The 10963-nt window shown below is 36.2% G+C and overlaps 1 pseudogene across 1 annotated transcript; it reads left to right on the top strand.

Annotated features, from left to right (window-relative positions):
* Positions 1-2421: 2421 nt before the first annotated feature.
* Positions 2422-6312, top strand: LOC143599916 (sugar transport protein 5-like; annotated as a pseudogene). The gene is made up of 4 exons (XR_013147379.1): positions 2422-2745; positions 3301-3622; positions 4696-5335; positions 5637-6312. The product of XR_013147379.1 is annotated as a sugar transport protein 5-like (transcript).
* Positions 6313-10963: the final 4651 nt, after the last annotated feature.

The raw sequence follows: 10963 nt of genomic DNA, 5'->3' as shown, positions 1-10963 counted from the left end.
TAGCATTTTGAAAGGTAACATTTTATTTTAAATGCTTAATACACTATATTGTATTAAAATATAATTTGTATATTAACTAAAATATAATAAATAAAAATTAATATGTTATTAACTAAAAATTAGGCACTTGTAACAGAAAATTATAAATGACTTTTAATATATTTATTATTAACTAGAGTACACCTTTTTAATAAAAAAAAATTAATAACATTGAATATATATTTACACATTTCTTTTTTTCTATTTTCTTTTTTATAAATGATACAAAACATAATTTTCAGTTATCCAATACTATTTTATTTTCTTAAAACCAATTAAATATATGTTTTAATTAAGATGTGTATCCGAATCAATTTATGTTAATTAGAGGCGCAAACATATTTCTCCATTATATTTTACTTATATTTGGTTAACTCAATTTATATTGTTTCCAAACTTTGCAGCAAAATTCACAAATTTAGTTGTGTTCTATATAAAAAAAATCAGTTTTTTGGTTTTTTTAAGTAAAATTACCAAAATTATTTTGACTTATAGATTGGTTCAAAAAGTCGGGTGTGCCAACAATATCACTAAGGAATATGGATCAGAAGAACGGTTTGTGTGATGGAACTAGATTGCGAGTAATTAATTTGGGTAGGCGTTTTGTTGTAGTAAAAGTTATTTCAGGTACTAATATTGGTTATCTCACTTATATAATTCGTTGTGGTTTAACACCTTCATATAAGAAACTTTCGTTTTTAAATTGAAGAGAAGGTAGTTCTTTCCAGTTGTACTCTGTTTAGCAATGACTATTAAAAAAAGTGAAGGTCAATCTCTAGCAAAAGTTGGCATATATCTCAGAGACCCGGGTGTTTACACATAGACAACTCTATATAGCTTTATTAAGAGCGAAGAGTGGTGTTAAATTCTTATATTAAAAAATGCAGAAAAAAGTTACAAATAAAGAATAAATATGGTTTATAAGGAAGTCTTTTTAGTATCCTATGAATTTTACATTTTTAACTTTAGATTATATTTTCAAATATTGTAATTTGAATGTTGTTTGGGTTTATCATTGTATTTCACAATAATTGGTTTTTCGTACCAATATTATTTACAACTTAAAGTATGTTGCCGTCCCGAATAACATATAACAACTTATGTTGTCCTTTCAAATGACATGTATTTGTTCGAAAATTTAAATATTTCCACCCGTGTCATACACGGGTTAATAAACTAGTTGAGCACTAAAAGTTGATAATTAAGACCTAAAACACGTATATCAGGAATATCGGTGATATATCGGGTCAAATATTTAGTCCAATATCGGTCATATCGTTATATCATCGATGCCGATATTTTGACTTATTTATCGCCAATGGACCGATAACCGATATATCACTGATATATAGGTGCTATATCGGCAATATCGACTACATAGATTCTAGTCATGCTCAAGACTCGCGCTCATGCCCAGAATCGTAAACATTCTCTGTATTTTTCAAATCAAATGAGTTAAATGTAAGGACTAATCAAGTTATTGATTTAGATTCTTTGATGGGAAGCAAGCTGCGTGAGCATCGTGAGGACCGTCAGGCGGCTCACGGTACGTGGGACATGAATGGGGGTCGGGCGATGTTCACTGGTCTCACGGGGGGGGGGGGGGGGGGGGGGATGTGCCACAATTGGATCCGTTTGTTGGAGACCAGTATATAGTGGTTAGTGTAAGAAAGTTTTCAATATTATTTTTGCACGAGCTTCCTTGATGGATTTTTATGACCTTAATTATTTATACATATGACAGACTAATAAACAGACTTATGTGTGTAACTTATATAATAGTTAAGCAGGTAAGCAAGTACTTTCGTGTTTTTTTTTTTGTATTTGTCTTGGTGTCTCGTAGTTTTGGACGTGTTGACGTATGTACGGGTGGTTCGTCAGATTTTATTTAAATAAAGTTCTTTGTTAATCGTTTAAAAAAAAGCAAGTACTTTCGTTTGATAAAGAGATTAAAACCATGGTTGCAAATGGATTTAGAATTCTTTTTTTTTTTCTATCTTTTCACATACCGAGCTAGGTAATAAAAACTAGTTTATATTATTTCACAAATAATAATTACTTAGATTCGATTATCCACACATATAATCTTCACTATTTTCCGTTTCGTGTTAAAATATTTAACTCCTTTAAATATTCTCATTATTTGATGATCATGATATAACTCTTTGGATCGTACTGTATTAGCAACGTTGTCTAATGTCAATACTTGGGGCATACATGTCCCAACATGTATTTCCTTGAATATCTCTGTAGTTATTATTTATAATACCTTTTACCTACCAACATTTTTTTAAGCATCGATGTCATGCATCTTAGCTTAGTTTTGGGCATGATTGATTCGACAAGGAGTAAATAAATTTGTCGTTAAAGAAAACAAACAAATTATCCAAATGTAAGGACCAATAAAGTTGACAATTTAGATTAGATAATCATGGGACCTATAATTTTCCAAATTCCTAAAAATCTTACAAAAATCCAAAAAATTTCGGCCTCTCCATCCCCACAACTTTCGACACCATTTTCCCAAAATATTATCATCAAACTATTTTTTTCAATCAAAAATAAAAAATATCCAACAAGTCAAGATGATGATGATGGAAGAAGATGAAGAAATCATTAAAACGCCTTTGACAAACTCAGTTATAATTGTTTGTATCGTCGCCGGTTCTTCTGGTTTATTGTATGGATACGATACTACTGTTTGTGGTTAGTTTTCGCGTTTCGTTTCTAAACAAGAACAAAACGAACGAAACGTTCAGTGAATCATTCGCTTGACGAGTAATTTGTTTATTCTATAAATGAAAAAACATGATCAAAAATTTTTATTCATTTAGTTAAATGAACATGGAGGCATGTCGCATTCATTCAATTAAGTTCTTCCAGTTAATATCATTTATGTTCATTACATTGTGTTTGTTTAAGTTCGTTTGTTTATGTCCATTAATATTTATTGAAAGTTTTAAGCCCACAACAATTTCGTCCAGTTTGAATAGCTTTTTATGTCCAACCCATTGTTGTTCGCATTTACTTTTAATTGGCTTTTAGCTAAGTTATCTTCGTTCATTTATGTTCAATCATTTACACTCGTGGATGGTTCAATTATATTGTTAATGAAAGAACATATATAAACGAACACAATTTTATTAACAAACATAAACAGCAAAACCCCATTGGTTTGATTAAAAATAAACGAACATGCTTGTTTGTGTTCTTTCGTTTCATTTATCTTTTGTATGTAATAAAGATTTATGTTGGTTGTAGGAGGGGTAATGATGATGACGCCATTTCTAGAAAAGTTCTTTCCGACAGTTCTAGCAAAGATGATGGACGCGAGTCAAGACCAATACTGCCTGTTTGATAGTCATAAACTAACCGCGTTCATATCGTCCATGTTCATAGCGGGTTTGATGTCGTCTCTGTTGGCGGGACGGGTTACACGTGTGATAGGGACGCCGGTTTAGTTTGATTACTAGTGGGATCCTCTTCATAACAGGCAACGCTTTGCGGTTTTTGCAGACAGTGTTCTTACACTCATTGTTGGTCGCTTGTTCGTCGGGTTTGGCATCGGATTCGCAAATCAGGTGTGCACTTTTTATGTAATGTAAGTCACAGGATCCTAGTTGTATTAAAATGGTGTTTCGCCCATGAGGTTTAGGGTTTAACCTAAAGCTCGGTCCGTAAATTTCCAAGACCCTGCATATGATTATGATGATGGAGAAAAATAATAGGAAATGAAAATAAATTTTTTATATCTCCATCATTGTATAATATGTTTAAACTTATAAAAAGTAAATTAGTTTTATGTATGCATACGAGGGAAAAAATTAATTTAGGCACCCTTGAAAATGGCCCCTTTGGGCCGGCCCGCCCTACTTTTGATTCATTAATAAATATAGATTTAAAAGTAGGATTATAGCATATATTAGTCGTTATAAAATAAATAAAAACTTATGTTGATAAAGGCTCTTGGCGTAACCCTACGGTTAGACCAACCAAAAGGTGCTCAAGCTAGGGGTGGGTTGATCGTCGAAACAGATCAGTTTTAGTACTCCCTCCGTTCCATTATAAGTGTCAGTGTTTGAAAAACACAAAGTTTAAGGTGGATTGAATGATCACTTTTTTTTCTTACCAAATGACAATAATGCCCTTGAAAAGTGAGTCCATCAATATTGTTTATTAATGTTAGTTGTGTGTGTTTAAGGGTAAACTTGGAAATTGGTTAATAAATTTAAAAGTTGACACTTGTAATGAGACAAATAAAAAAGAAAATGTTGACACTTATAATGGGACGGAGGAGTGTCAACGAAGACGGCCCATCATGTTGGGTTAACCTACAAACATTTTCTTCATATGATTTTTTTCTTAGGAATGCAAGCCGCAAAAAATATAGACTTTTATGGACCATTTGAAGAAAGATATTAAGACACAACGACCATTTACCTTCACAAAGAACATAATATAATTTACATTTGAAAGTGCATAACTTGTAACCATGCATGATTTTGAGAAACGAGAAACCAAACCAGTTGACTTGCATGGTTTTATTAATGTCACCTGTTTAATTCATAATAATAATAATAATAATAATAATAATAATAATAATACTAATAATAATAATAATAATAATAATAATAATGTGCATGACTTGTGTTCAAGGTGCTCCAGATACATAACCGAAATGGCACCATCAAAATGGCGAGGAGCATTAAACACAGCTTTTCAGTTCTTCGTATGCTTGGGCGCGGTAATCGCCAGCTTAATCAACCTAGCCGCCAACCACTCGAACAGCAGCCATGGTTGGCGGCTCTCACTGGGGTGCGCAAGCGTACCCGCCCTGATCCTCATCATCGGAGCTTTCTTCATCCGGGACACACCGTCAAGGCCTGATCCAACGCGGGCATTGTGACGAGGCCTTAGCCGCGTTGACCAAGGTCCGGTCAACGAGGGCGGGGGCTGAAGCCGAGCTAAATGACTTGATTATTACTAATGAGGCCGTTAAGTGTAACCGTAAGTGGCCATACATGAAACTACTGGAGCCTAAATATAGGCCACATTTAGTATTGACGGTGGCGATTACGGGGTTTCAGCAGCTCACGGGATCGGTATGATTGCGTTTTATGCGCCCGTGGTGTTGAGGACGATCGGGATCGGGACCGATGGGTCTTTGTTCGCGGCTGCGGTGATTGGAATCGTGAATTTGGTGTCGGTACTTATGTCAACTTGCATGGTTGATAAGTTGGGGAGGAGGCTGATGTTTTTTGCAAGGCGGGTGTGCAAATCATTTTTGGGCATGTATGTATGTCTGTCTGTCTATTTTCTTTCCCTTTATAATTTGGTTTATATATCCGGTCATAGAGGTCCCAAGATAAAAATGTTTTGTGGTTTATATATCCACAAACACTTTCTTAATCATTTTAAAGATTTTTTATGAACAGTTAACTTGTTAATTGTCTAAATCAAGAATAGGCTAAAGCGATTTTCAACTTATTTAGTCTACGAGATAAAAGTAACACAACCCAAATTCATAAACAGGTGAAAACCGCCCAGCATATGCATTTAAAAGAACCAACCGAGTTTTAAACAACTCATGAATGTAGGTATTCATCGCTGTACACTAGCAATTCAATTACAAGGCCAATACGACGAATTCGAGGATAGCTATTGGGTGGCTGTGCTAGTGTTATGTGTTTAATATCATCAGCGTTCGGATGGTCATGGGGCCCGCTTACATGGCTCATCCCAAGTGAAATACTACCAATAGAGGTTCGTGCAGCCGGAACAGGCGTAGGTGTCTCAACAAACTTCATTATAACTTTTATACTCGCTCAAATATCAATGCAAATGTTATGTTCAATGAAGTTTGGTTTGTTCTTATTATATGGTGCGATGACGTCGCTCATGACAGCCATTATTGGTGTTTTCTTGCCTGAGACCAAAGGAGTTCCCCTTGAGTCAATGGAGAGTGTTTGGACTAAGCATTGGTATTGGAAGTATGTTGTTACTGCTCAGGTTCATGAATCCATGTCTCTAACCACATGAGTGTTTTGGATGTTTGGTTCAAATGGTATGAGGGGGGTCTGATACAAAGAGATCAGAGATGCATGAGACCGGTTTTGACTGTTGTGTTAACGATTATTGACCTAAAATGGGGATGACATGACCTGATGTTCGGGTGGTGCGTTTAAAGGCGACGAGAAGAATTTGAGTATGTTCTTCGGCTTGTACTTGAGATCCGAGAAAAATTAGGTATCTGGAAATTATTGTAAATTGTATAGAAGTTTGTTTTTTTTTTTATTATGTTTTTTAAGCTAATTAAATTGTTGGTAGATTACTATACTTTGTTTTTTGGTTTCAATGTGCTCCTAGTCTCCTATGTAGACAAAGTTGCAAAAGGCGCTCACCTAACATGCAAACATCACGGTACTCCAGCCAGATATTGGTCACCTACAGATTTTTTGTCTAAACTGCTAAAGCCAGTCTGAAACATCAATAATGACCTGAAACCAGCCTACGACAGCATGCTACGGGGCGCTTCCGGGGCTGAAGGCGGGCGCCGTTGGGGCGCTCAACACCACCAAGGGGCGCCCTTGGTGGTGCTGCCCAGCGTTCCAACGGCCGGGCGGGCGTTGATGGTTTTGGTGCCCCCCCCTCAACGGCTAATTCTAACGGCTATAAAAAAATAAAAATTCAAAAAAGATTATATATATATATATATCATTCACTCAATCTCTACAAACTTAAACATATCCTACGTACACCTATTCAAAACTTATATAATTTCTCCAAAAGAATGTCTTCCGAATCATCTTCGACACCCGACTACTACCCGATCCCAACGTTATTTCATACTCGGATTCAGGGGATGAGATGATATTGAGTGTTATTCTAGATGCTGCCCGAGTCTTAGCCGAGCATTGCAAAAGCTCACAACCATGAACAAGAAGACCTCATCTTCAATGGGATCGTGTAGGTGCTCATGAACGGTTGATAAAGATTATTTTTCGTCGGACGCGGACTTTTGATTCTGAACGTTTCCGGTGCCGTTTTCGAATGAGTTGCCAACTTTTTTAACGAATGGTTGGTGATTTAGAACACGATTATGCGTATTTTCAACAACGGGATGAAGCGAGAGGTAGACCGGGTTTTTCTCCATTGCAAAAATGCATGGCGGCGATTTGTCAACTTGCGTACGGGACCTCGAGCGACGCCATGGAAAAGTATTTACAAATATCGGAGACAGTGGCTCGTGAAGCCCTTAACACGTTCTGCAAATGTGAGTATTATTATCATTTTAAATATGTATTTATAAATACTCTTATTTTAAATGCAAAATTTATAAACTGGCCTTAAAAATTTATTATTAGGTATTCCTCAACTATATCATAAAAACTATTTGAGGAAGCCGACTCAAACCGTCATACAAAAAATATACGAGGCGCATGAACAGAGACACGGTTTTCCTGGGATGTTTGGTAGTCTTGATTGCACACATTGGGATTGGGAAGCCTGCCCAGTTGTTTGGCAAGGTCACTATCATCGGGGTGATCATGATGGACCAACAATTATCCTTGAGGTTGTTGCATCATTTGATCTTTGGATATGACATGCATTTTTTGGATGCCCGGTGCAAACAATGATATAGCAGTGATAAACGCGTCTCCTATTTTTTACCGTCTCGTAAACGGAGTTGGACCCGACACCTCATTTTCCACGAATGGTGTCAACTACGAATATGGATATTATTTAGTCGACGACATTTATCCGGATTGGGCCACGTTGGTTCATAGCTTTACGTACCTAACTGATGATAAACGAAAATATTACAAGAAAAAACACAAGTCGGCCAGAAAGGACATCAAAAGGGCATTCGGGGTATTAAAGAAACGTTGGTCTATAGTTAGACATCCTGCTCGTATTCAGCAAATGGGTAAGTTAAAAATGTAATGTGCACTTGTATTATCTTGCATAATATGATACTTGAGGTTTCGGGTAGAGCAATTTGTCAAGACGACTACAACCATGCGCTGGATCCGATGACAACACTAAACGAAGATGAGAAATTTGTTAATTTATTAAGAACACGAAAAAAGGAAGAATTTCAGTCTTCGATCGGATTTGGTTGAACATATTTGGAGAAACAAACAAGAAAACGGCGGCGACGATAACGACTAAAAATAGTTGATTTTTTAGGTATATGTTTCTAGTTAATTTAGTATCTATTTTATTATTATTCTATTTAATAAATTTGTTGGTTTTTGGTTTTATAAAAAAATTAAAAAAATTAAACGGGCTTCGAAGCCCCCTCACCATAGAGGGGCATCTTTAGGGTGGGGCTTTGAAGCCCCGGTGCCCACTGGGCTGGGGCTTCGAAGCCCCTCACTATAAAGAATAGTCTAAAACATGTCTAACACGCCTTATATGGTGAGCATTGATTAAAAAAGACATAGCTTAGCTTTTTAAGTGCCTAGGTTTTAACCTAATGAATATGAGTATAACTAACAAGTTTAATCCATTAATGATTTTCCATGTGGATCTACCCTTGGGACACGAAAATGATAAACTATGACTAGTGGGGATCAGGAAATCCAGTGACGAATCTAGATAAAAATCTCAAGGGTAATGTTCAAAAAACATTACCACATATAATATAATGTTAACGGATTTTTTTTGTCGTATTTCATACAATAACCGAATTTTTTTCTATTGTATTACATAACCAAAAAAATTGTTTGAACTTGATGTTGAACTGATACCATCATTTTCTTGAAATTTTTGTTTGAAAAGATTGCTAATATAACTTTGTCGTTTGATCTTCCAAATTTCCTGATTTTAGAAGAAACCCAATTTATACCATAATCATCCCATAATCAAATTCAATTTACACGTAATCCTAAGGGTATGTTTGGTTGAAGGTAATGGAATGAAAGAGGGGGGAGGGGGATGGAATGGGAGAAGGATTGAAATGGACAATGGAACGAAATTGATCATTACCATTCATTTGTCTTGTTTGGTTAACCTATGGTAATGAAATGAATTATTACTTTGTGTTGTTTGGTATCCAAAAGTAATTGTATGAATGAAATAGAAATAATAAAAACATTCCCATCTAAAAAAATTACAAAAAAATATATAAAAAGAAAAAAAAAACTGCAATAGTGTGACGGGGGTGGTGGTAACTCTGGCGACGAAAATGGTGGTGGCGGTGGCGGTGGTGATGGTGGTGGTGGTGGCTCTCAGGCGACAGGGAAATGGTTGTGGTGGTGGTGGTGGTCAGGGTCAAGCGTGGAGATGGTAGGGTGGTGGTGTTCAGGCAGCGACAGTGGTGGTGGCAGTTATGGTCAGGCGGCGGCGGCGACAATGGTTGTGGCTGTTGGGTCAAGAGTTTGACCCAAATGAGGAGATTTGGCCTAAATGAAGAATATTGAAGATTGGAATCTTCTCAACCTCCTCAGAAACTGCTAAGTATTGAATCCGGGTACACCTTGGACCTTCGAGTAAGCTTTTACTTAGCCGAGTACGAGATTTTGCCTTCCGGGCACGATTTACTTCAAATAATCTTCTTAAGTGGATATCCGAGCAAGGTATGCTTTTTAGTGATTTCCGAGTAAGGTTCATCTATTTGGCATATCCGAGTAAGGTTCACTTTGTCAAGCAGGATTGTTCTTCAAGACCAAGTATTTTACTCTTCCGAGTAAGGTTTGGTCAACCAAGTCCAAGAAGCCAAGTAATTGGAAGACCGGGCAAGGTATTCTTTAATAATTATGGTCCGAGTATACTTGATGAGTTGATGGAATATCTCTAAGTTATATCGAGTAAGGTGTAACGATTCCGACGAAAACCGGTATACCCTAACCGGTAGACAATAGTTACGTCATATTTAATGTCTGGTACATGAATTACCATAGTAATTATACGAGAATACAGGGTTCACTGTATTGATTGTACGTGAATATATAATTCATCGTATTGATTATGCGATTAATCGATCGATAGTTATTGAAACCCGAACGAATCGAGGGTTCAATTATAGACGTTATCTATGATATTTAGTGATGTTATGAAGCATTAATGCTTCGGGATAAGTAAAGTACGGCACATAAAAAGAATTTCGATTTAATGGTACGTCGGTACATTAAACGAAACCTTCCATACCAAACCGAGCAAGAGATGATCGATCAAGCCTAAAAAGATGCGCGATAATTAATAATATGATGTTTTAAGTTAATAAATGACATGGTTTAAGTTTTTAAAGTTTTTAAATCGGTTTTATATAAATTTCATTTTTAAGCCGAAGAACGACCGTTTTAGCCTCGTTTTAAGCCGAATTAACCATTTAACCGAAAAACGAACTGAACCAGATTATCCAAAACATTATCCGGATTTCGAGAATCCAAACATGTGGCTAGAATTGGAGAAGTGGGTCCCACCCCACCTTCCAAAAATTCCGATCGGCCTAAAGGGGTGTTACCCCATTCATTTCTCATTTTTTCAAACAACCATGGCATCATCCTTACAATCCTCTCCACAATATCAACTAAAAACCGAGATTTTGGCAAGAGAAACAAGGTAAAAATCGAGTTATACACGTTTCCATCTTCGTTTCTTGAGTTAATTTGCAAGAAAATGAGGTTTCAAAGATGAAAACCGATTCTTGCATGATCAAGTGATGTATACGGGTTATACAAGGGATCTTGGTCCAAGAAAGGAGTTAAACGAACCAAAAACGAATTTTTACGGTTTAAATCTTTGTTTTTGAATCATAACCGAAACTATAGTGTAAGAGGCTTGATCGTGAGTGTAACTTGCTTGGTAGTGTGGTATGTTGGTTGTAGGTTCTGTATTTAGTGGTAGATAAGGTGGAAAGACGAGTTTGTAGCTTGTAGTGGCGGAAAACGAAAGGTATATTCAGTTTATGTTCGGTTTT

This window comes from Bidens hawaiensis, unplaced genomic scaffold (genome assembly GCF_021521415.1).
Source record: "Bidens hawaiensis isolate Kalapana, Puna unplaced genomic scaffold, B.hawaiensis_p1.1 tig00053089_1, whole genome shotgun sequence".
In the NCBI taxonomy this organism is placed as follows: Eukaryota; Viridiplantae; Streptophyta; class Magnoliopsida; order Asterales; family Asteraceae; genus Bidens; species Bidens hawaiensis.
The sequence above is the reverse complement of the archived record's forward strand: the minus strand, read 5'-3'. Positions and strand labels throughout refer to the sequence as shown.